The sequence below is a fragment of the Rhinopithecus roxellana genome, chromosome 10 (assembly GCF_007565055.1).
Source record: "Rhinopithecus roxellana isolate Shanxi Qingling chromosome 10, ASM756505v1, whole genome shotgun sequence".
Classification (NCBI taxonomy): Eukaryota; Metazoa; Chordata; class Mammalia; order Primates; family Cercopithecidae; genus Rhinopithecus; species Rhinopithecus roxellana.
The window spans coordinates 18016486-18042796 of record NC_044558.1 but is presented as its reverse complement, the minus strand read 5'-3'; the positions used below and the strand labels follow the sequence as shown (position 1 = coordinate 18042796).

General features: G+C 41.5%; 1 pseudogene; it reads right to left on the bottom strand.

Moving 5' to 3' along the window:
* Window positions 1-24779: 24779 nt before the first annotated feature.
* On the bottom strand, window positions 24780-25983 carry LOC104662448 (annotated as a pseudogene).
* Between the last annotated feature and the right edge of the window lie 328 nt (window positions 25984-26311).

The following is a 26311-nucleotide window of genomic DNA, read 5'->3' as shown; positions in this document are numbered from 1 at the left end:
GCTGTGGCCTAGAAAAGGTAGACCTGAGAGACAGAGGAAAATCAGAAGTTTCCAAGGGGTGCTTATAAGGAGTGGGGTGCACCAAGGCAGTGCAGGAAGCATGGGCAAGGGAACAGGTGGGAAGTTTGTTAAAGGCAAGCCTTTTTCCACGGCCTAGAGGAAACAGCACGGACCAGATTTCCAAGGGCCTGAGATCTAGCTTGGCTGTTCCACTTAAGGGATGGCTGATTTTGGGTAACCCAACTTTTCTGGGCCTTGGTTTCTTCATATGCCAGATGAGAATGGCAATCCCTGTTCTACTTGTCTCATGGAGTTATCATGGACTTATTATGAGGCTCAGATGAAAAAAAATGAATAACAAAACTTTATGTAGACTACACAAGGCAGTATGAATTTATCTTGCAATCTTGCCCAGGACTATCACTTATTGAAAATGAGCTTATGAAAATGAGCAACTCCACATTGTAAAATATGAGACTAAGTGTGAATGTTTTGCCTGGTTTTTGACAGGCATGAGCCAAGTCTATTAGTATTCCTGGGAGTGAGGTTCCAGCATTCTCTAGCTTTACCTCCTGATAGCCTTACCTTTCACCAGCCAAGTCCTAGCACTTTTTACAGGTCCTGGTGGCATTTTTAAATGCTTTCAGTGGAGGGCTCAGACTTTATCTTTGTCGGAATCTATGTGTCCATTCCCACTCCCGTCCTTTCTGCTGCAGCCCCCTCCTAAAGACTTCTTCTTTGCCTTTATCATATCCAATCATAGGTAAACCTTGGACTCCAGGTTAGCCTTGGAATGCCTGGGATAACCTCAGACCCACCCCTGAGCCTGAATCATCTGGGCATCTAATATTGTGCTCCTCCTCATACCCTCACCCCAGGCCCACTGTCCATTTCTTCATAGTTTAATTCATTTCTCTTTTACCTTCCTTCATTTACTCCTCACTGAACAGTTTCTGAGGTGCTGCAAGGTATATAGCATCCTGCCCTAATGAGCTTAAAGTCTTATAACTGGTACATATCTACCTGTAAGTTTAGAGATGAACTAGGAGTGTGGCACCACTTCTTGTTGGGGCCCACATTTTCAGCCTAACTTCTTGAGGATTTTCTGGAAATATGGGAGACTAGTTCCTTTGGGTCACTAAGTGCCACAACTCCAGGGAGCACTGTTTACTTCATACACCAGAGTGTGAATGGCACCCCCTGGGTTTGTGCAACACGATCTCCCGGCTTGCAGCATCTAGTGACCTCCCTACCCCAGCCTGTCCCTTCTTTAACTTGCTAACTTATCCTTTTTCTAGACTGAGCTCTTGCATCTTCTCCTCCTCTAGGAAGCCCGCTCTGGCCCCTAAAGCCAGCTGAGTGGCCCTCTCTGCTTGCACAGCTCCCTGTGCCTCCCTCTGTCATAGTGCTGGTCCTACCATACTGTCATGGTCTGGCAACTTGTCTTTCTCTGCCACTAAACTGTATGCTCCTTAAGGGCTAGAACTATGCCTTGTCTCTGTCTCTGTTGACACCCCTGCCCCAGGCCTGGTCAGTAGTAGGTCCTGAGGAAACAGTTGCTAAATGAACAAGGACTCTGGGACATTGGGAACTGTACAGCTAGAGAACTTTGAGAGTGCAACTAGGACTTCCCTGCTTCATACCCAAAGGACACTGTGCTTATTTAATTACTTGTGTGTGGGGGGGTTCAAACAGATGTTATAATAGCTCACTTAGCAAAGGACAGCTATGAGGGTTTTCTTTTATTAACTAAATAGACAGCACCCATGTGGAATATTAAAAGCCATATGGCACAAATTTCATTTTGTATATATCTAGAAGAGAAGCACTAAGTGCCAGCATTGTCCTGTTCAACCTTACGTCCAGTCTCAAAAGATACTCTCTACTCACTTCTAGGTGGAGGTAAATGCGTGGAGTCACTCAGGTTCTTGTTTACCTAGCCTGGGAGACTAAGCCAGCTTCACTCCACACCGTTTCCCACCTACCACTGTTGGGAGAAAGCCAAGGGAAGATGAGGGTTGGAGTCTGTTATGGGCTGAATTATGTCCCTCTAAAATGCACATGTTGAAGCACTAACCCCCAGTACTTCAGAATGTGACTGTATATAGCGGTAAGGTTTTTAAAGAGATAATTAAGTTAAAATGAGGCCATTAGGGTGAGCCTTAATCCAATCTGACTGGTGTTCTTATAAGATGAGGAAATTTGGGCAAATAAGAGACAGCAGGGGCATGCAGGCACAGAGGGCAGCAAGAGGGCAGCCATCTGCAAGCCAAGGAGAGCAGCCTCAGAGGAAACCAACTCTGCCAGCACTTTGATCTTGGACATCTACCCTCCAGAACCATGAGAAAATCTATTTTTGTTGTTTAAGCCATCCAGTCCTTGGTATTTTGCTGTGGCAACCTTAGCAAACTAAGGCAGGGTCCAATCATAGGTAAACCTTGGACTCCAGGTTAGCCTTGGAATGCCTGGGATAACCTCAGACCCACCCCTGAGCCTGAATCATCTGGGCATCTAATATTGTGCTCCTCCTCATACCCTCACCCCAGGCCCACTGTCCACTTCTTCATAGTTTAATTCATTTGTCTTTTACCTTCCTTCATTTACTCCTCACTGAACAGTTTCTGAGGTGCTGCAAGGTATATAGCATCCTGCCCTAATGAGCTTAAAGTCTTATAACTGGTACATATCTACCTGTAAGGTTAGAGATGAACTAGGAGTGTGGCATCACTTCTTGTTGGGGCTTTTGGATGTCAATGAAGGAGGAGAAACATTATTCTGCATTAAAAACAAAAGATCTAAGACTTGCAATGCAATATGATGTAGCAGTTAAGAACTTAGACTCTGAAATCAGACTGCCTAGGTATTGCAATTAAGATGTTCTCTGAGGCTACATTGTCTGGGTTTGGAATCTGGTACTTCTTAGTAGCTAAATGACTTTAGTAAATTACTAAACCTCTCTGTTGCTCAGTTACTCCATCTATAAAATGGGACTAAATATAATACCTACCTCATATGGTTATATTAGGATTTGATGAGTTAATACACACAGAACTCTTAAAACAGTGCTTGGCACATAGTAATCACCAGGCAAATTTTACTGTTATAGTATTTAGGGACAGAAGACCTGAGTTTCAGCCTGTCACTACTAGTGATGTATCCTAGGGCAAATAAGTTCTGCCCCAGCTGACCACCTTCTACCTGACAAGGTGCTTGGGAGGATCACGTGAGATAATAAACATTTAAGGATATTTAAAACTGTGGATATTACTATTGTTATTGAGTTGACCTTAAAGGATAGTGAAAGCTATCATTTAACATGAAAGCTACCATTTACTGAGCACTTAGCCAAATGCCAGGAGCCAGGCTATGTATATATACCGGAAGCAGAGGAGGCAGATAGTCTGTCTTCTAGCTCCTTGGCTCCTAGAACACAGGCACATGCAATGTGTTTGGCCAAGTTGATGTTTCTGTCCAGGATTTTGAATCTTAGAGGAGTAGCAGAAAGACAGAGATGAGTCAGAAGTCTATGGATGGTGCCAGTGACATGGTAGCATCAGTGGTGGCATTTTAGCTACACTGACCCCGAACTAGTTAAGGGTCACCATAGTGCCTAACCATTTTATGAACTGGAAAGCTGATTCTGTGAACAATTTGCTATTCTTTCAATAAATCACTCATCTGAACACAGCTAGAGTTGTTTTTTTGTCATTTGCGATAAGACTGAATCATCTTTTTAAAAATGTTTGTATTTCTTACAATACTCTGGTGTTGGGTTTATCCCTATTTAAGTATGAGGAAACTGAAACTTGGTGGGGGGCCAACATAACTTGCCCAATATTGCCCTGAAAGTAAGTGAGGGGGCCTGGACTTGACTCTGAGTATGGACTTACCACTACTTGCCTATACTGTGCCAGAGGGAGAGATTGGTAAGAAGCATGCTAGGTGGAAGGAATCCTTCAGTCAAGCACAGATGTAGGACAGCACAGCGGTGGGGGTTTCAGAGAAGGGTGAGTTCCAAGATGGGAAAGGATAAAAAGTTCATGCTGGGATGGTAAGAAACATAATTGGAAAGAAGGCTTGGGATCAGCAGTGTGGACTTCATTTGTTGGATAACACTGAGCCACTGAAGACTTTGGGCTTTAGGAGGCAGCTATGTTAGCCTGTGTGGGAGGGGATAGGAACTTAACTGGGAAAGGCAGAAAGAAATTTTGTGGAAAGAATAAGCAAGTCTTGACTAATTAAAGATAATTAGTGAGGAAGAGACTAGTGACTGAAAGGCTGTTGACACCCTTGACAGAAATGGAGAAGCCTGGTCTGGGAGTGGTTTGGGGGTGACAGGAGGATGGAGGAGCAGTCTGTTCAGGGTGGCATGCCTTCTTTCTGCTTCTACTAGGATTGGGCTTCCTTGAGTCCAGGCCACACTGTCATAATTTGTAGCCTTTCAGCCCCTTATTTCAAAGCCCTTACCATTTGTCTTTTCTCTATGTGGTTAGTGAAGCCAAGACCCTGGGACTGGTTGATAGGACTCTGGTTTCATTCTGGGAACTGCATCATTACCCACAGATGTGTGAAGTAATGGCTTGTTTGAAAATTGGAATCTGGCCGGGCGCGGTGGCTCAAGCCTGTAATCCCAGCACTTTGGGAGGCCGAGACGGGCGGATCACGAGGTCAGGAGATCGAGACCATCCTGGCTAATACGGTGAAACCCCGTCTCTACTAAAAACTACAAAAAACTAGCCGGGCGACGAGGCGGGCGCCTGTAGTCCCAGCTACTTGGGAGGCTGAGGCAGGAGAATGGCGTAAACCCAGGAGGCGGGGCTTGCAGTGAGCTGAGATCCGGCCACTGCACTCCAGCCTGGGCGGCAGAGCCAGACTCCATCTCAAAAAAAAAAAAAAAAAAGAAAATTGGAATCTTAGCCCAGTGGAGTCAGTCCCCTCTCTGGGCCCCCACAGCCCAGTTATGGTTACTAATAACTGGTGGTTCTCTCATCCCTGGTTCCAGCAGCCCAGCAGGACCTCATCCTCTTACAATCTGCTGCCCTTTTGCTACAGCCGGTCAAGCAGATGATCCTTTAGATTGCATTTCCAGTTGTCTCTGGGGTTTTTTGTGCCCAGCCCTTGACGTGGCTCTGCCAGTCTTTGTGATTCTAGGGGAGAGGAAAGGCGGTCGAATCAGGTCCCAGACCTCTAGCTAGTTACTCTGAGTTATATTAAAGTTTATTTCAGCACAGCCTCTCTCTCTCTCTCTCTCTCTCTCTCTCTCTCTCTCTCTCTCTCTGTCTCTCTCCTCCCCCACCCCTCCTCTCCTCTCCTCTTCTCTCCTCTCCTCTCCTCTCCTCTCCCATCTCCTCTATCCACTGTCTGTCTTTCTCTTCTTTGTCTCACTGGCCTATCTATTTTTGCCTCAGCTTCCTTTCTCCTCCTTCTTCTTTCATGCATTCGGATATGGTTTGTCTGTGTCCCCACCCAAATCTCATCTTGAATTCCCATGTGTTGTGGGAAGAACCTTGTGGGAGGTGATTGAATCACTGGGGTGGGTCTTTCCTCTGTTGTTCTTGTGATAGTGATAAGTCTCATGAGATCTGATGGTTTTAAAAATGGTAGTTTCTCTGCATAAGCTCTCTCTCTTTGCCTGCTGCCACCCACATAAGATGTGACTTGCTCCTCCTTGCCTTCTGCCCTGATTGTGAGGCTTCCCCATCCATGTGGAACTGTAAGTCCATTAATCCTCTTTCTTTTGTAAATTGCCCAGTCTCAGGAATGTCTTTATCAGCAGCATGAAAATGGACTAATATACATTCCAACAAAAATTTTACCCCTACTGTGTGCCAGGACCTATGCTAGGTGTTGGAAATCTATAGATGAGTGAGACACAGGCTCTACTCTCTAAAGAACTAAAAAAAAATTGTAGGTAAGTTATGTGATGGCAGAAATAAAACCAGGATATCAGGATAACATGCCTTATTGAGACTGGAAATGGGAGAAGACAGGGGAAGTTTCCTGGATGAAGTTATACCTGAACAGAATCTGAATTATCCTGGCAGAGGTTGTGTGAGAGAAGGACTGGGAGGAAGGTATTACAAGAAGAGGGGGTCAACGTAAGCAAAGACATAGAAGCAAGACACAGCATGCTGAGTGAAGGGAACAAGCAATGTGGTGATGCTGGGATGCAAAATGGAAGGTAAGTCATGGCATCAGATCAGCTGGAGCAGAAGGAAGAGCAGGCCCTTGTATGTTATTTTAAGAGCTTAGTCTTTATCCAGTAGATGATAGAACAGTGGTCCCCAACCTTTTTGGCACCAGGGACCGGTTTCATGGAAGACAATTTTCCACAGATGTGGTGTGCAGGGATGGTTTCAGGATGAAGCTGTTCCACCTCAGAAGCTCATCAGGCATTAGAGTCTCATAAGAAGCATGCAACCCAGATCCCCCATATGTGCAGTTCACAATAGCATTCATGATGAGAATCTAATGCACCTGGTGATCTGACAGGAGATGGAGCTTAGGCAGTAATGATCACTGGCCTGCAGCTCACCTCCTGCTGTGTGGCCCAGTTCCTAACAGGCGATAGGGACCCCTGTGATAGAGGGTCATTGAGAGATCTAAAACAGCAATAAAGAATCGTCATGTATGTTTTTAGAAATACAGATAACTTTATCAGTCTGTGAGGGATGGGTTATAGGTGGACAAGATCAGAAAAGGGCAATCCCGTTGGGAGGTTTTTGCTGCTTTTCAAGTGAGATGATGGTGGCTTAAACTGGAGCAGTAGTTTTGGAAAGGAGGGAACTGAATTAAGAAAAAAAATTAGGAGGTAAAATTGGCAGAGCTTTGTGATCAATTGGATATGAATATGTGATACGGTTTAGCTGTGTCCTCACCCAAATCTCATCTTGAATCGTGATCCCACATGTCGAGGGATCTGTAATCTCCACCTGTTGAGGGAGGGAGGGGATTGGATCATGAGGGCTGTTTCCCCCATGGTGTTCTCCTGATAATGAGTGAGTTCTCATGAGATCTGATGGTTTCATAAGGCAGTTTTCCCTGTTCTTGCTCACTCTTTCACTTGCCACCTTGTAAGACGTGCCTGCTTCCCCTTCTGCCTTGACTGTAAATTTTCTTAGGCTTCCCCAACCATGAGGAACTGTGAGTCAATTAAAACTCCTTTGTTTATAAATTACCCAGTCTCAGATAATATCTTTATAGTAGTGTGAAAACAGACTAATACAATATGTGTGAAGGAGCTATCAACAATGACATCCAGATCTTTATCTTGGGTAGCTATGTAGATAATAATAATAGCACTAATGAAGATGAATAATGGTGCCATAAACTATGATAGAGAATTCAGGAGGCAGTGCTAGTTTAGTGGAAAATGGACAATTCTCTTTTGGACATGATGAGTTGAAGGTGCCTGTGAAGCATACAAGGGAAGATACCTAGCACCCAATTTGAATAGTTTAAAGCTATGGGGAGGATGTGTGCTAAAGATTTAGATTTGAGATTATACTAAGGATATTAGTCATAGCCTGCCTTGATCATACCATTTCTAAGGGAACTTGCTGCATGCACTGACTATTGCCCATGCAGCCATAGTTTGTTCTACACAATCCATCCTATCTGACTTGGCTACAGCTGATGGAATCTGCTAGGTCACTGACCCGAGGGCAGCCAGTCTGTAAGTTGACCAGAGCCTGGTGATATAGATCTGGTGAAAAAGATCAACTGGGTTTTTTAGAATCCTTGTCTCAGAATTTTGAGCTAAGAACTACAGAGACTCCAGGCCAGTTAACAATGGGAGTCAAAACTGGAAGATTATTGAAAATTGGGACATGACAAGCAGAGACCATTTGAAGTTGAGGTAAGAATGGGATGGAAATGATAGGAAAGCAAAGGATATTTGGTGGCAGAAGAATGGAGTGGACACAGGAGGAAAAGATAACAAAGAGAGAGACATAGAAAGTGAGCACATGGCCCAAGGAAAAAGCAGACTTTTTTATTCTCGAGACTGCTTCAATATCTGATAAGTGTTCTCATCTCAGTTGGTGTAGTCTCAAATGAAACCTCAGCCATATGAGGATAGTTTGAGTGAGTTTTTTTTTTCCAACCAAAAGAGAAGTCACCCACATGAAATCACTCAAGGAGAAACTAGCGCATGATAAAGGCAGTGAGTTAAGGACAGCAGTGGGGAATACTAACAGTGAACAGGTAACTAGAGGAAATGGGACCCATACACATACAGAGGGATGGATATAGGGTACTACCAAGAGATGAGGGGACGTGGAAATCAAGATATCTTGTTTGTTTTTCTTTAAAGAGAGAGTGATCAGAAGTGTCAAAAACTGCAGAGAGGTCTGATAAGGACTCTGAGCAGTGCCCACCGGTCTGGACATCAGTAGGTAGCTGGTAATTTTGGTGAGCGCATTTAGCAGAGTGGTAGGCGAGAGACAGAAACTAAACTGCAGTTGGTTAAGAAGCGAATGTAAAGTAAGAATGTGGAGCTAGCCAATGTAGAATACTCTTCTGAGAAAATTACATGTGGAGAGGAAAAGAGACTGAATATTAGCTAGAGGGGACCAAGAGCCCCAAAATGTTTTGCTTTGTGTTTGCTTTGTTGTGATTTTCTGTTGCTTACTTTTTTATAAGAGAGGCTTGAGTTTTTAGCCTTAGAGGAAAAACATAGTTGAGTTGAGAGAGAGAGAGAAAGTCATCTGACCGAGCAAGATCCTGGAGGGTCCAAGACCTAGCTTAGTTAAAGGTGTTGGCCTTAAACAGAAAGACGGCAGCTTACCTTCTGAAACTTGAGGAGAAAAAAGGAAGGATGGGTCTGTATGAAGATAAGATAGTAGTTGGTGGGAGTGGGAAGTTACAGAGATCTATCCTGCTGGCCTCAATTTTCTCAATGAGGTAGGAGGCAAAGTTTCCTGCCAACAGTGAGGGAAGCAGGGTCAAGTAAGGGGCTTGAGGAAAGAAGTAAAAAGTTTGGAAGAGTCATTGAGAGGATTGTGAGAGGGGCTGGACCAAGGACAAGTGAGAGGATTGATGAGTGGGGCTGAAGTTAGGGAGTGGAAATTTGTAAAGGCCATGGTCTCCATGATTGTGGGATTTGCATCCAGTAGTTCTTAACTGTTCAAATGTAGGAGCAGAGAAGGTAATGTTGTGTGATTCCACAGTTGGGGTTTGGGTGGGTGGATGTGGCAGAAGCATAGGGTGCCAGCAAAGGGAGGGGAAGCTGAGCAGGGATTTGGGTGCTCAGCTATAGGTTCCTGTTTGGTATGGGAGGAAGAGGGAATGCGAAGGGGCTAACAGAGTAGGAGAATGGAGGAATCACGAGACTGAAGGTTGCTGTGAGGTAGAAGAGCAGGTGTTAGAAGGCTTGGAGGTGGGAAACAGTTCAGCATGTTCCAGTAACTGTTCCTTTTGGCTGAATCATGGGACAATAGTGGAGACCCAGAAAAGTGAGGAGACCTAGAGAATGAGGAGGCCAGAGACATAAGCAGAGCTTGATATAGGGAGGTCTCATGTGCCAGTATTTGAGCTGGATGTTGCAGAAGAGGCAGAAGCAAGGCAAGCTTACAGAGGTAGTTTTACAAAGTGGCCTATGGAAAATAATAGACCTCTGGAGCCCTGTTGGGTCTTTGCCTGAATTCTTGTACTCTCTTCCAATGATTTTAAAGTTTACTTTCCAATTCTAAGAGTCAGTGATGCAAATCCTCTCCTCCTCCTCCCTGTATAAAATCTAGGTAGTGGGAAAGTTACATTAATTCTTATCCCAAGGAGAGTCATCTGTTTTGCATAGTTGAAAGAACCCTGAATTGTGAGTCCAGAGCCTTGGATTCTAGCCCCAGGTCTACCACCAACCAACTGTACACATCTCCATCTCTCTGGACTTCTTTTTCATGATCTGTGGTGAGAGAGAAATGTTACTTGTCTTGTCTATTTCCTAAGGTTGCTGTGAGGGTGAAATGAAGTCATAGATGTAAATGCACTCTGCAAAGTTAAAAGTGTATTGTGAGCAGAATTGATGCTTATTACTGGGATCTGGTCAGGTTTGCCTTGTGTCCTCCTTCTACGTCTTGTGACAGCAGAGTCTGCTTCCTGCTTCCTTCCCTCATTCCCAGTCCCCACTTGCCTGTAAGTTCCCCAGAAGTCAGGCCTGCCCTGGTGGGATCTGAAGGAACAGTCTCAGCAGCTCCGTCTGGGATGACGAGCCAAGAAATCAGACTCTTTCTTTGCCAAGGAAAGTGTTTTCTTTGCTTGTTTCCTCCTCTCCAATAAATCTGTCTGCCTCCGCCGTTCCATGAGGAGGCTGATTGGCCTTGCCCTTGGGACGTACCAGCTCAGCATGGGAGAGGGGGATGCTGCAAGATTTGATGCCTCCCTTTTCAATACATGTTTAATTCATTGCTGCAAAAGACTTGGATAAGTAAAACACTAAGCTCCCTCTGACTGGGCTTCCTGGAGAGAGGGATTCCAGCAGCTTTTAAAGGAAATGTCAAACTGTTAAGAGTTCAGGCTTCAAGGAGCTTAATGCTTTATAATGTTTTGGAATGAATGTCTCGTGGATTCTTAATGCCTGGGTTATTTGGAATTGAAAATAACTGATCAGTTAGTCAATCTGATAAACACAAGACAACTACAATCAACTCTGGAGAAAGATAAATTAATTTAACTCATTGCTTTATGGCTTTCTCCCCACCAAATCTTTTAGCTGAGTTACTAATCAATCGATTAGTCAATAAGAATTAGGCACCAACTGTATGCTCAGCTCTATACAGGTTATTACAAAAGCTGTATCAAAACAAACCAATAAAAACAAAATATATCTTCCATACTGCTATGGACTGAATTGTGTTCCCCCTCCCAAATTCATATGTTGAAGCTTCAAGTCCTAGTGCCTCAGAATACAACTAATAGGGCCTTTAAAGAAATTAAGTTAAAATGGGGTCACCAGGGTGGGACCTAATTCAACATGACTAGTGTCCTTATGAAAGAAGACATTAAGACACAGAGAGAGGCAACAAGATACATACATGCACAGAGATGACCATGTGAAGACACAGAGAGAAGGTGGCCATCTGCAAGCCAAGGAGAGAGGTCTCAGAAGAAACCAACCCTGCAGATACCTTATCTTTTACTTCTAACCTGCAGAACTATGAAAAGGTACATTTCTGTTATTTAAGCCACTCAACTTGTGATATTTTGTTATGACAGCCCCAGAAAACTTTATATATATATAAAAACTTTATATATATATATAAACTTTATATATATAAAAACTTTATATATATATATAAACTTTATATATATAAAAACTTTATATATATATAAACTTTATATATACAAAAACTTTATATATATATAAACTTTATATATACAAAAACTTTATATATATAAAAACTTTATATATATAAAAACTTTATATATATTTATATATATATATATATATATATATATATATATATATATATATATATATATATAGTGGAGCTTGCAGTAAGATGAAAAAGAACCCACATGTAACACTTTACTACTGCTGATAGTATCTGGGAGGATGTATAGATATAGACTTTCTCCAGAAAATCTTTTCTATCACCAATCCGAATTAAAATATAAAGCTCAAAGAATATAAAAAGTCCCTTGACTTTTCTAAAACTTCAGGTGCTACTACACCACACATAGAGCATCTAGCAACAGCATGGGATCTTTATCTCTGTAATTTATCTCTGTAGTTTATCTCCTCTCCCACATACCCTTGGGCCTTTTTCTAGCCTGCTTCTCAGCCCCAGATTCCTGTCTCTATCAGGGAGAGGCAGTGTGTGATCCTTTAGATCCTGTGAGTTTCTTAAAGACATCTCATGTCAGTAGTTCTTAGACTTCAGAACCACCTAGAATGCCAAATAAAAATGCAGCTTCCAGGACCTCACCTTAAAGGTCAGGTTCACTAGGTCTGCCCAGGGCCTAGAAATCTGCATTTCAGGTTTAGTAGGTCTGGGCAGGGTGTAGAAATCTACACTCATTTTTTTTACTCTGAGGTATACATACAAAGGAGGGTACGGATAATTTAAATAATAATAATAAAATGAACTCCCATGTACTGACCGCTGAGCTTAAGAAATAGAAGATTTTTCTGTGTACCCTTTCCCAACTGCATTCCCCTCTTCTTCAAAGAGGCAAACTTTACCAAATTTTACGCTTATCACTTCTTTGCCTTTCTTTAGTGTTTCCCACATATGATTGTGTCTCTCAACAAAAAAAAAAAAAAAAAAAAAAAAAAAAAAAAAAAAAAATCCTGTTTAGCTTGCTTGTTGGAGGACTTTGTATAATGGTGTTATACTGTTTATATTCTTTAGCAACTTTATCATTCAATATTGTTTTTGAGATGCATTCATTTCAATGCATTTAGCTGCAGTTTACTTATTTTCACTGCTCTACAGTATTCCATTGCATGAATATACCACAATTTATTTATCTGTTCTCCTGTTTGTGGTCATTTGGGTTGTTTCTAGCTTTTGTTTTGTTTTGTTTTGCTATTATAAATAATACTGCCATAAGAATTCTTATATATGTCTCTTGGCACATAGAAATCTTCATTTTTACCCAGCTTCCCAGATTGAGTCTGATGTAAATGGTCCAAGAAACACTCTCTTTGGTCCTTCACATTCTTCAGAGTGATACATGTACAAAATAAAACTCTCTTGCTAGTAACGACTTCATTTTGAAGCACAACTTTAATGCTTTATTTTGGAGGAGAAAAAATCCTCTGAATCTTTACTTTTACTTACAAAAATATCTGCTCCTAATAAAGGGGTAAGGGACAAGAAAAGAAGGAGGGAGTAGGGGGAGTGGGAGGAAACATCCATATGTCATCTGTGCTGCATTAGAGAAGAAGCCCATATGTTACAAATATTCAACTATGTGATACGAATGATCAATGTATGGATACTTATGTATGGATATTTTAGAGGCAGCAATCAACTCTAGGCACATAATAGTGTCAGCTTATTCATTCAATGACTAAAACCTCAAGGTAGATTGAAATAGTTAGGAAACGCTTCCAGAAGGAGGTGGGACATAGAGTGGGCCTTGAAGGATAGACAAATTGGATTTTGGCACAAGGAATTGACAAGGTGTCAGCTAAAAGCTAGAGTTTGCTTAAGAGAAAGAAAGGTAGTGGGACAACAAGGCACATTGGAAATGTAAATGGGCAGAATGAGTGGGGGTGGGGTGTTAAAAATTGCAAGTACAGCCCAGCAAAGGCCTGGCAAATCTAGTTCAGTTTTAGGAAAGCACTGAAATCCCAGGGGAATCCTACCTGGGAACCAAGAAAGAGGGCACAGCTTTGGAAGTACAGGGTGAGAACCATGAGAACATCATAATAAGGGTACTTTGCAGGAAATAAAGAATAAAAAGTGGTCATAGGGTCAAGGATCCAGGATAACAGGGCAGCCAGAAATAAAGAAAGAAATAATTCAGATCCAGTATAGGGTTCCTCACAGGTATATCCTTAGACTTCTCCCCACTTCCTACATATAAAGGAGTCTATATTATACCATCTCTCTTCTACATACAACCTTCTATAGCATCCATCTCCATTTTAAGCAGAAGACCTCACCTCCCACCTCATTGAGAAAAAAGAGAATTAAATGGGAAATTTCTCACTTTCCCATCACCACATTTACCATCTGTACCCTTGCCTTCTGCTATGTCAAATGAATTGTCCCGTGTTAAAGGCCATCCCTTCCACTTGTTCACTGGATCCCATTTCAATCAGTTAGCATTAGGTTTGTAGGAGAGCAACAGAGGTCCAAAATAATGTGGCTTAAACAAGAGAGTGTATTTCTCTCATACATGAAAGACCAAAGGTAGGCAGTTCAGGGTTGATCTGGTGACCCTCCTCAACAGAGTCTTCAGAAACCCAGGCTGATCTCAACTTACCATGTCCCTTGGGTGTGGCCAAGGTCCAAGATAGTAGCTTGAGTTCCAACCATCGCATCCAAATTTCAGGCAGTAGGATGGAGACAGAGACAAATGATGGGACAAAGGGCATTATGCCATCTATCTTTCAAAAAAGTTTCCCAAGAGCTGTCACATGATAGGAGACATAACTTCTGGTTACATCTTATTGGCCAGCGATAGTAAAGTTACAAGGCTATATTGAGTAGCAAGAAAAGCTGGAAAGTATAATCTTTATTCTAGTAGGCCATGAAGCCAGCTATAAATTTGGAATTTTATTAGTGTGGAAGAAGGGGAGAGAAATATTAGGGGATATCTAACAGTCTATGCCACAACATAACTTCTTCCCTTCTTAAGGACTTTTGCCCTCTCCACTGAATAATTCTTATCAGCATACGAACTTGATTTAGCATTTATTAACCCCCAAATAAACTCTTATTTATCCTACTATCCCTCCAACTTCTTCCCTACATTTCTGCACCCACCAACAGCAAACATTCTCCAAAGTATTCTCTACACATGCAATCTCTTCTTCCTCATCTCTCATTTATTCTTCAGTCCACTCCAGGCTTGCTTCCATACTCATCAACTCAATGAAACCTCTCTTCTCAAGATCCCCAGAGCCCTGTATTTTGCCAAATTCAGTTTTCACATTTCTGTCCTGATTTTAACAGCTCTGTCACCAGCATTTGATACAGAAGATCTCTAATACTTTTCTTTAAAAACTATTTCTTTAAAATCTTTCTTCCCTTGGTTTTGTTAATACCACACTTTTACCAATCTGGCCACTCCTTCTCAATGTCTTCCATCTGAACTCTAAATATTGGCGTTATCCATGCTTGGTCTTGAGCCTTCTTCTTCTCTTTCTCAAATTGCTCTTTACGTGGTTTCATTCATTCCCTCGGCTTTAAATACTATCTTTATGCTGACAGTTTTCAGTGAAGACCGCAAAAAGACTCTAAAATTAGGATTCATAGATCTACCTGACCATTTAAAACCACCACTTGGATATTTATTAGACATGTCTAACATAGTACATGCAAAAACAGAACTCTCGACACCCTCCCCCCACCCAATCTGTTCCTCTCCCATCTTACCCATTTTAGAAAATGACATTAACATATGTCAGAAACCTGAGAGTCATCATTGATTCCTCCTCCTCTCACTTCCCAAATTCAATCCATCGGCAAATCCTGACCATTCTGTATCTAGTATGAATTTCTAATTCATCCACTTCTCCCATCTCTACTGTTACTACCCTAGTCCAAGGCACCATTATCACTTGCCCAAATTGTAAATTAAGGTAATCTTTTAAAAATGGAAATCAAATTATGTGACTCTCCTTATCAAAATTCTTCAATGCTTTTCCATCACATCTAAAATAAAATTCAAACTTTTCAGTTTGTTCTGCAAATCTCTACATGATCTAGCCCAGTGGTCTGAATGACTCTTGGTCCATTCTCCTTTCTCCTACTCTTCTCCCCTCAACTGACTATGCTCCACCCATATTGGCCTTCTGTACTCGCACTATGTGTCATGCTCTTTCTAGCCTCAGAACTGTTTCATTTATAGTTCCCTTTGCTTGAAACACTCATTCACTGGGTTCTTCCCTGTCTGGCTCCTTTTCTACCTTCAGGACTTGAATCACATGTTACCTCCTTATGGAGGTGTTCCCTGACTACCTTATCTGAAATAGTTCATATTCTTTTCTATGAGGTTTTTTTTCAATGATATTGTCACAATGTGCAAGTCATGAGGTCAGAGACCTTGCCTTTCTTATTTGCCGCTGTATTCCAGCACCTAGCATAGCTCCTAGCAATATGCCTGTCACTGGGCTCAAAAAATATTCAATAACTGTTTGTTGAAATGATGAATCAACAAATGGAAGTTATCTAAATCCTCTCTTAACGATTGAGAGGGGAGGAAGAAAGTACTATGGAATGAGTGAAGCTGGATGGGCCCAGCACGGCTGCCAGTCCAAGGCCAGAGACAGACTTTGGGTCCTGAAGTTACAGTATGTAAACTAAAAATAAAATCCTAAGCCCCCCAACTGACTGAACGGACTCCCTCTTGGCCAAGAGGATGGCAGATAAACCTTTAAAATGGAGTTCCTTTCCAAAGGACAGGCTAATAATATTTTTTAAAAATAAAAATAAAAACAGAAAACTGAGTTGCTGGCCATGACAAAAAAGAAGGTCAGACATGCTTCATTACACTCTCCCCTTTTGCAGTTTATTCACAACAATTGACCAGCATTAATGTTAAAATAGAGATCATAAGACTGACAAAATGGACTCTTTGAAACAATAAGATAACAAATTATAAACAGAACCTAAGGCCATGCCAGGCAAGGGTTAAGGCACACACCCCTACAGGTCACTCTGACCCAGTATCTTCTGGCTTGCCCTCACAACCTGACTCTAGCATAACATCATATGACGCTTAGCAAACCCTTATCTTAAATTGAACATTCTTTTCTACTGACTCCAAGTAATTTTTAGAAAGCTTTATTTCTTTAACCAATTGCAAATTTTAAAAATCTCTAAATACAGAAAAATAACTAATGGATACTAGGCTTAATACCTGGGTAGTGAAATAATCTACACAACAACCCCCCATGACTCAAGTTTATCTATGTAACAAACCCTCACATGCACCCCTGAACTTAAAAGTTTAAAAGAATCTCTGAATCCACCTATAACCTGTAAGCCCCTGCTTCAAGATATCCTACCTTTTCAGGCCTAACCAATGTATACTTTCCATGTATTGTTCTACATGAAAGGCATACATTCTTTTACATGGAAGGAATGTATTCTTTGCCTGTAACTCCTGCTTCCCTAAAATATATGAAACAAAGTTACATTCTGACTGTCTCAGGACCACTTACTCAAGGCTTCTTGGGTATGAGTGCCCCTAGCTGTGGTCACTCATATTGGCTCAGAATAAACCTCTTTAAAAAATTTTACAGTTTGGTATTTTTCCATCAACACTAGAAGAAATTTTGTACATACATACTTGAGCCAAGACTTGGAGAAGAATAGAACCACTAGATGGCAAAAGGCAGATTTTAAAAGAATATAGAGCCAAGAGTCAGAGGCAAGATGGAAACCAAATTGGAAAAAGAGTGAGTGGGCTGAGGCAAATGAAAAGGGACCCAGACAACAGGCAGGAACATTATTGGAGAGAAGGAGAAGTTGCTGCCCAACAATAAACAAAATGATTGACTAAAAACTGAGAGTTTAACTGAGGCTAAAGATAGTGCAGTATGCAACCATGGGTGATCTTCTCCAGCAGTCCTCAGGAACAGAAAAGGTAGATTGCACAACTGGCTTTGGGTGGAGGCTTGTAGGGAAGATGCAGCAAAGCCCATGAGCAAGCACTGAAAGAGTAAGAGAGCTGGAAAAATGGGTTCTTATACTCTAAGAATGAAAATTGAAGTTTAGAATTTCAAAAGTAAAGCAGTTTGGGGCCACGATGACTTCCACAGTGTGGCCAAGGCAGTGGGTAAAATGGAGCAGAGCTAAAGATAACTTGAGATGAGGGGGTCCTGAAGCCAAGAGGCCAGGAGGAGGTTAGGACTTCCATATGAAACCCTCAGGCTAATTATAGGATTTGGGTTTAGAGGGGAGCACCAGAATTTTCTGTGGATACGGGATAATAGCCGTGATGCCAATAAATGCTAACAGTGAGGACACGTAGAGGGTAAATGGTGTAAGCATCAAAGAAGGAAAGAATGTTGCATGAGGGTAAAAGCATGGCACTAGAAATATGCTGGAACTGTCTCTTGCTCTTAGGCTATGGGAGAAAGAACAATTTCCATAAAAGAGGGCTCCAGGTGAAATATATTAGTCTGGACTGTCCCCAAAGCAGACTCTGAAATATGAGATTCCAGTCACCATGAGTAGTTTGAAGATGATCACAGGAAATACCCAAAAGGCGTAGGGGACTGAGCCAATGAAGGGGCGTGTTATCAATCAAGTTACCACTGTGGTTAAGTGGAGCTTAATCATGCTGGGGAATTCCAGGAGGTTGTGTAGAACATGCATCTCAGAGTTATCCCACCTAAGGGATCAACTACTCCTGTCAGTCATTGATTCAGAGCTGTCCTAGGGAATTTGTTAATCCCCTGTAACTTCTGGCTTCCTATGTGTGCAGGCAAAGAGGGCTCTGGAGGCCAGAGAAAATCCTCCAGGAAAAGATGCCAGTGTTGGCAGTTGGAAGTCAGCCTACATGGACAGAAATGATGAGGGCCAAAGAGATATGGGTAGAGCACCAATAATATCTGCTATAGGAAGAAATGGACAAGGAACGAGTCAGGATTCACTCAGGGCAAAGTGGAGGGACCATTCTGCAAACAGAGTGAAAGTGGCTGGGCGTGGTGGCTCACACCTGTAATCCCAGCACTTTGGGAGGCTGAGGTGGGCAGACCACTTGAGCTCAAGAGTTGGAGATCAGCTGGCCAAAATGGCAAAACCCTGTCTCTACAAGTAATACAAAAATTAGCCAGGTGTGCTGGTGCACACCTATAGTCCCAGTTACTTGGGGGGCTGAGGCAGGAAGATTGCTCGAACCCGGGAGGTCGAGGCTACAATGAGCCGAGATTGTGCCACTGCACTCCAGTCTGGGTGACAAAGTGAGACCCTGTCTCAAAAAGAGAGAGAGAGAGAGAGAGAGAGAGAGAGAGAGAGAGAGAGAGAGAGAGAGAGAAAGAGAGAGAGAGAGAGAGAGAGACCTCATTTACTTCAGAATGGACATTTAAAAATTATTTTATTAATTATTTGCTTCAGTGTGCAAATTCCTTAACACTTGACAATGCTCAAGCCATATTCAAATTTCCCCAGTTATCCCAGAAATGTTCTTTACAACTGGTTTGTCCACATCAGGATTCAGTTCAAATCATGCAGTCATCTTGTTATATCCCTTCAGTCTCTTGAACTAGAGAACATTCTTTTTCTATTTCACATTAAATTGAATCATTGAGGAAATCAGGCCAGTGGTTCTAAAAAATGTTCCACCTTTTGTATTTGTCTAAGTGCTTATTCGTGGTGTTATTTGGCTTGTTTCTCAATCTCCTGTATTTCCCAGAAACTGCACATTAGAACAAAAGGCTTGATACATTCAAATTAAATATCTTCAGCTAGAATACATCCACATGGCATTGCATCACATACAGCAGAATGTCAGAAGACATGTAGTGTCTGGTTGCCCCACTGTTGGTAATGCTGTGGTTCACCACTAGATCAGCATGATGGCAACCAGATCCATTGTATAGTTGCTTTCCTCTTGATGACCAGAAAATAGTCTGTGTGCTGTTACCTTGGCACCATACAAATGTCCAGGTCCCCATCAGCTATTCACCTAATAGTTTTAATCCCACTTGATGATTCTGGTCTGAATCAATGAATTTATGACAGGCTTAAAAACGATTTTTAAATTCTATCACCCTGTCTCTATTTCCAAGCCAATGTTGTTCAGGAAAGTAGAATTTACCTTGTTCAACCAGGGCAGCCCAGTGGAGTGGGTATGAGCATCGACATTAGAGCCAGAGGGTCTGGATTCAAATCCTGGTCCCACCTCTTGCTAGCTATGTGACTGTCACTTAACCTCTCCATGCCTCAATTTTCTTATCTATAAAATGTTGTGTTATGATCATTAAATTAAGTAATACTAGTAAAGCAATCAGAATAAAGCAGGCTGCCTGGTAAGCACTATGTAAGTGTTAAATAAACAAAAAGTAAAACTATGGCTATTTGATTATATTGAAATATAGTCCCTACCGGAAAGGCAGAATAAACGCTTAATTCTTTCCCTTTAATTACCAATTCTCAAAGTAAGGATTTGGTTTTATAGCTGCCACAAGGGGTGACAAATAAGCGGAAAGAACATTAAAGAACTCAGGGAAAGATTTGGGAGGGAGGAGAGTTGGGAGAAGAGCCCAGAATGAGGACACACAGAGCAGCATGAGGCTGGGAGAAGGAGAGCACTGGAAATAGCTTTCCTTGTCTTTTTTATCCATTTTACAGAGCCTCAGTCAAAATCACACAGGGCCAGAAAAACTAAATAAAATAGGAAGTAGCTCCTATTTAAAGGATAGGTGTTTGCCATTCAAACAAATTTGCAAAAAAAAAAAAAAAAAAAAAATCTTTTTATTTGTCATTAGAATATGATTGCATTATCATAATATATATTAAGTATAATATAAAATCATAAGAGAAGTTTTAAAATTTACAAAACAAAACTTTGAATAAAATAACACAAAATCATTCTAGCGCTATCATTTTGATTTGTTAAATAAAATAATCAGCCTACGTTTGGTGTTCCACATAAACATGTCCCTAGGCAGTGCCAGCTTCATGAGCATGAGGCCCTGTGCATTTGGGGACTCCATGCTCAGAAGGGCCCAACTGGTTTAACACTCTGCTATTTTGAAATTCTGAATAGTTTTTAAACAAATAGTAATAATTATATGTTATTAATAACACAATAATATAATATGTTTATTTACAATAATTTACACTTATAACATCATAATAATAACACAGTTTGCAATAGATTCTGCAAATTATGTAGCTAGGGCATCTCTGGGCCCCTACCCTTGACCCCAGGTCAAGCCACCAGCCTGCACCCTGCACTGCAGTAGTAGGTGGATAACCCTTCGCATGTCCAAGCTTTCACCTTTTTTCTTTCTCTTTCTTTCTTTCTTTTCTTTCTTTCCTTTCTTTCTTTCTCTCTTTCTTTCTTTCTTCTTTCTTTCTTTTTCTTTCTTTTTTTCCTTTGTGTGTATGTGTGTGTGTGTGTTTTGCTCTTTTTGCCCAGACTGGAGTGCAGTGGTGTGATCTCGGCTCACTGCGACCCCCTTCTCCCTGGTTCAAGCAATTCTCCTGCCTTAGCCTCCCAAGTAGCTGGGATTACAGGTATGTGCCACCATGCCTGGCTAATTTTTGTATTTTTAGTAGAGACGGGGTTTCACCACGTTGGCCAGGCTGGTCTCAAACTCCTGACCTCAGGTGATCCACCCGCCTTGGCCTCCCAAAGTGCTGGGATTACAGGCATGAGCCACTACGCCCGGCAGCTTTCATCTTTAACTCTCCTTTGGGTGCCCTAAGCCTTGCTCTTCTTACTGACAGCTTTCTGATTTGGTTGCCTGTGTGGCTAATTACAGTCTCTGCACCCTCCTAGGGTTCCTTTTCCTTTTCGGAACCGCTGGTGAAAGGCACTGCTCTGTGGGCGATGCTTCCTCCCCACCCCCAAGAACACACTTTCACCAAAGCTGCGAGGATTGTCTGTCTTGTCCTTTTCCCCCTCCGTCTGAGCATTCTCTGTATTGCTTGTTGCTTGTTACTAAAATAAGACACACGGCCAAGAAAAGAAAAGAAACCACCCAGGCTCTACCAGGCAAGCATTTTATCAACGTGTGGACAAGCTTAGCTCTGAGGCTCTTGGACAGTTAAATAAAGGTGAGGGCTGGGTTGGAAAAGAAGGGAAGCAAAAGGAGGAAACTCTGAAAAGGATAAGATGACTCAGTCTCTCTCCCTCTTCCCGTAGGAGGGTACCTCCGTCTCTATGCCAAACAGATGTGGGCTAATTCTTTTTTTTTTTTTTTTTATACTTTAAGTTCTAGGGTACATGTGCATAACGTGCAGGTTTGTTACATACGTATACTTGTGCCATGTTGGTATGCTGCACCCATCAACTCGTCAGCACCCATCAATTCGTCATTTATATCAGGTATAACTCCCAATGCAATCCCTCCCCCTTCCCTCCTCCCCATGATAGGCCCCGATGTGTGATGTTCAGATGTGGGCTAATTCTTAACGAGCTCCAGGGAAGGCCATGTCGTGGAGTTTTTAATTATAAAAGATTTAAGATATTTTGCCCATTTACAGTTTATTTTCTGTTGCCAAACACCTTTCCACAAATGATCAATATCACTTTTAAACACACTAAACTCTAATGTTTATTCTTTCCCCATCCATCATCCCCTACACCATATTTAATATAAGCTTGTTCCTGCATCGACTCTGCCGTGCCTGTATACATCAGCATTCCATATTTGGATGAGCCTTTATGTCTAAGATCGTGCATTTGCCCTTTCCCCTTTGATCCACTCTCTTTCCTTACCTTGAAAAAATGAAATTTTTATTAGGGGTAGCATAATTTCCAGCAGTGTATTTTGTCTGTTCACCTTACTTTTTTAAGTAAAATGATGATTGCATAATGACAGAAAAAGCAATAGTAGTAGTAGTAGTAGTAGTAGCAGTAGTAGTAGTAGTAGTAGTAGCAGTATTGAGTGTCTCCTATGTGCAAGTCACTGTCCATGCACTGCTTATCCTGATGACAACACTGTGATTTGAGTTTTATTGTCCCCATTTTACAGATAAGAAAACTGAGACTCAGAAGTCAAAGGAGCTTGGCCAAAGAAGTTACCTTTTAAGTGACAGGACTGAGATGTTAATGCCACTCTGTTGACACCAATGCTTGGTCAACCCAATTACCCCAGTATCCTCTCTGTATATAAAGAAGAGCCTATAACATCCTCTTTTGTCTTTACAAGATCCCGTTAGCTCTGTAGCCACAGTACTCCACTCTTTATATTCAGACCCAAAGTGCTGGGGCGCCCCGGCCCCTAGACCCTGTGCATACCCTTCTTTCTATGATGTCATGCATTAACTTTCACAAGCTGCTTGTTATGTAATGCATTCCACATGACATCTCTGCTTTGCCCTTGATCTTACATTCCCTGAAGCCTCTTAAAGATCTTTTTAATGTCCTCATCCCCTCATCCATCAATTTCAATTTTATAAGCTTAGCCCTCCTTTGATATTTCTCTGTATATCACTTTCTCAGCCTCCCTTTTTAGGTCCTTACCCTTTCTTTTCCCCACTACCTTTTCTTTGTCACGTCCTATTCACAGGTCACTCTTTCCCAGTACTATATATCTTGCTTTAAGTGACATGGGCTTCTCCTATTCATTTTTAGTGTTGGCTGAAGGAATTTGAAGTCTGCCCCCCAGTTGTCCTCTTTGGGTATCCTACTTTGAAACACAAAAGCATTAAATTGTAAATCAATTCTGCATTGATCAAGGCTGGCCACCGTCCCCACTGCCTGGCTGTGACCTCTGAATGCTAAAACTATGAGTTTTCTTCGGTATTTGCTCTATTGTTGTACAAGGCCAAGAAAAGGTTCTCATCAACGAAGCTATACACCCTGTTGGCAGGAATCAGGCAGAAAAGCTGGCAGCCAAACCTTGCTCAGTTCTGCTTTTCTTTTCTAATGATAACTTTAACCCCTCTAATTTGCTTCCTTTTTAAATTTCCCCCCTCCTATTGCATCTTATCCTCCTCCCAGGTGCAGTCATAGAATTCTTATCTTTCACATTTACATTTTTTTCTCTCCTTTCCTCTTATTCTGCTCACTTGTACATTTGGTTTGACTCTCGTCTCAATTTTTACTTGGATTATTCTTTTAGTAGCTTTAAAACAAATCAACAAGCACTTATTGACTGCCTACTATGTTCCAACTACTGAACCAAGTGCTAGTCCTTGCCCTCAAGGAGTTCAGTATTTCCATGTGCTTTAAACACTTGTGTTACTCCAGGGAGGGAAAAAGAGGGTGATTAAACCAGCCTGTTAGTTGGTTATCAACATATACATGAAGTTCAAGAAAATGTACAAAATGACCTTTACTCTCAGTCTACATCACTTATTCTAACCAATAGGAGTCAATAGGACATGTAGTTATCTTGTTTGTTGGAATTTTTTTTTTTTGCTTTGTAATTAGTATATTAAGGAGACAATACATTTCAATAACTGCTTAAATTCTGATACCCAGATTTAAGCATGTAAACATATGATGAGACTTTTAAACATACAATTAAAGCTATTCATCATAATTTGCTATGCTACCAACATTAATTACTTTGGAGCATAAAACAAATGGTTTAAAGTAATCCTGTAACATACCTAAATAATACCTTCCTATATTACCCATGCAAATTATTTCTCCACGTAAAGGTCTTTTTATTTTAATTTCTACGTTACCCAAGCTCTGAAGTCACTACTCAGGCTTATCATGGTCCACAGACAAGGAGGGGAGCAAATAACCAGGACTGGTCAAGATATATATGGAGATATACACACACACACACGCACACACACACACACACACACACACACACATATATATATATGGATGGCACAGCAGAAGGAAACACATTCTGGAAGTGCAAACCTTCAAGAAGCAGCATCATTATGATAAACTCCTCCTACAGAAAGGTATCATTTTTATCAGAGATCCCACAGGACAAATTATTTATTATGCCATCTTCAAGTAACAGTTGAGGCAATAGGATAAATGCAGAGGCACTACAATGAATCCCACTTAACACAAAGAACTATACAGACCAAGACTTCTCTACAAATTTTTTTTCCTCATTGCCAGTTAAATACAGAGTTTTACTTTCATAGCTTAACAATGAAGAGTCATACACTGAAGCCAATACATATACCTAGCATTTCAGTCTAAGCTTGTCCACATACATAGCTGAAGTCAGTTACAAGGTTTGGCCTAGAAATGCTAGGGGAACTTCTTTGTAAAGTAGTTTTTACAGGTATTAAACTTCATCTTGCACACCGAAGTCATCATACATAAAGGGTAAAGTCAGAGTTTTTATATTTGAATTTATTCTTCATTTAACTTTTTAAAGCACTACTATAGTTGAATATTAAACAAAACAAGAGCAAGTAGTGAGCATATTATGATTATAGTCCTTCACTCATTTACTACTGCACATAAAATGCCACCAGTGAGTGCTATTCACTGGCCCATTAAGAGGTCTGACACTGAACACTACCTCTGGGATGATGTTCATCATCCTCATATGCTTCTCCATTGTAATGGCGCCATCTTTCCTGATTTGGATCAAAGTCCACCAGTTCTACTCGATCCATCTCATCAGTCTCTTCCACTTCCTTCCTCTCAGGTAGGAGTTTTTCCAGCAAAGACAGTTTATCAGGAGAGAGAAAGTCATTCTCAGGAAAGTTTACCTTGAATTCAATGATTAGGCGTCCCTTTTCATATGGTCTATGATAAATTGGCATGCCTTCATTTATTACACACTTGGTATCTCCATGCTTGACAATCTAACCTGGATGAGAGGTGATGACTATGGTTCAGTTGTCAAGAGTAGATATTGGCTTCTGGAAGCCACACAATGCTTCAACCAGCTGTATGCTGTACTCTTTCATACACATGAAAGGGTCTTCTCTTCATCTAGTAAAAACAGCATGATCCTTCTGATCTAACACAATGATAATATCTTCTCGCTCCAGTCCTGGTTCTTGGTTTCCTTCACCATGGAATGTCATCTTCTGGCCATATTTCATCCCTTTGTCAATATGAACTTCTAGAATCTTCTTCTCTCGTACTATCTTTCTTCCTTTGCAGCTTTTACATCTATCTTTAGGACTGATCTGCTCCCCATGGCCCTGGCACTCCACGCACACAGACTGAATTTGCTGAACCTTTCCAGGTCCTATCTGATGAATTCTTATTTGCAATGCAGTACCTCAGCAATTGGGACAGTACTCTACTGCTCCTTTCTTACCTCCTCTATCTTCTCATTTATCACAAATCACTTTCTTTTGCAGAGCTAGTTTTCTTTTTACACCATTATATAAGTTTTCTAGTGTTACTGAGAGCTGATGTACAACATTTTTACCTCTCCTTTCTCTCTGCATCCTTCCTCCTCCTCCAAAAACACATATCAAAGATGTCCATGGGGGAGCCAAAACCGCCACCTGCTCCATCCTCTTTAATTGTCTGTTCTCCCCCTTTGTCATATAATTCCCTTTTCTTTGCATCAGAGAGAACTTCATATGCTTGAGAAATCTGTTTAAACTTCTCTCCTTCATTTGGATTCTTATCAGGATGGTACTTCAAGGCCAGTTTCCTATAAGCCTTTTTCAATTCTTCCTTAGTAGCATTGGGTTTGATCCCCAAAACATCACAGTAAGTGGTTTCTTCCACCATCTTCTGCCGGCGAGTGGGCTGAGGCTGGTGTGTGAGGGAGTGGTAAGGAGCTCGGAGCTGTGTGCAGCTCGGCAGCTACCATAACTCTGCCTCTCACCGAGCATTCTGGAAAGTTCCCAGATGTGTGTGTGTGTGTGTGTGTGTGTGTGTGTGTGTGTGTGTGTATATATATTTTTTTTTTTTTGACAGAGTCTTCCTCTGTCACCCAGGCTGGAGTGCAGTGGAACAATCACAGTTCACTGCAGCCTCAACCTCCCGGGCTCAAGAGATCCTGCCACCTCAGCCCCACCAGTAGCTGGGATTACAGGCGCAGGCCACCACGCCTGGC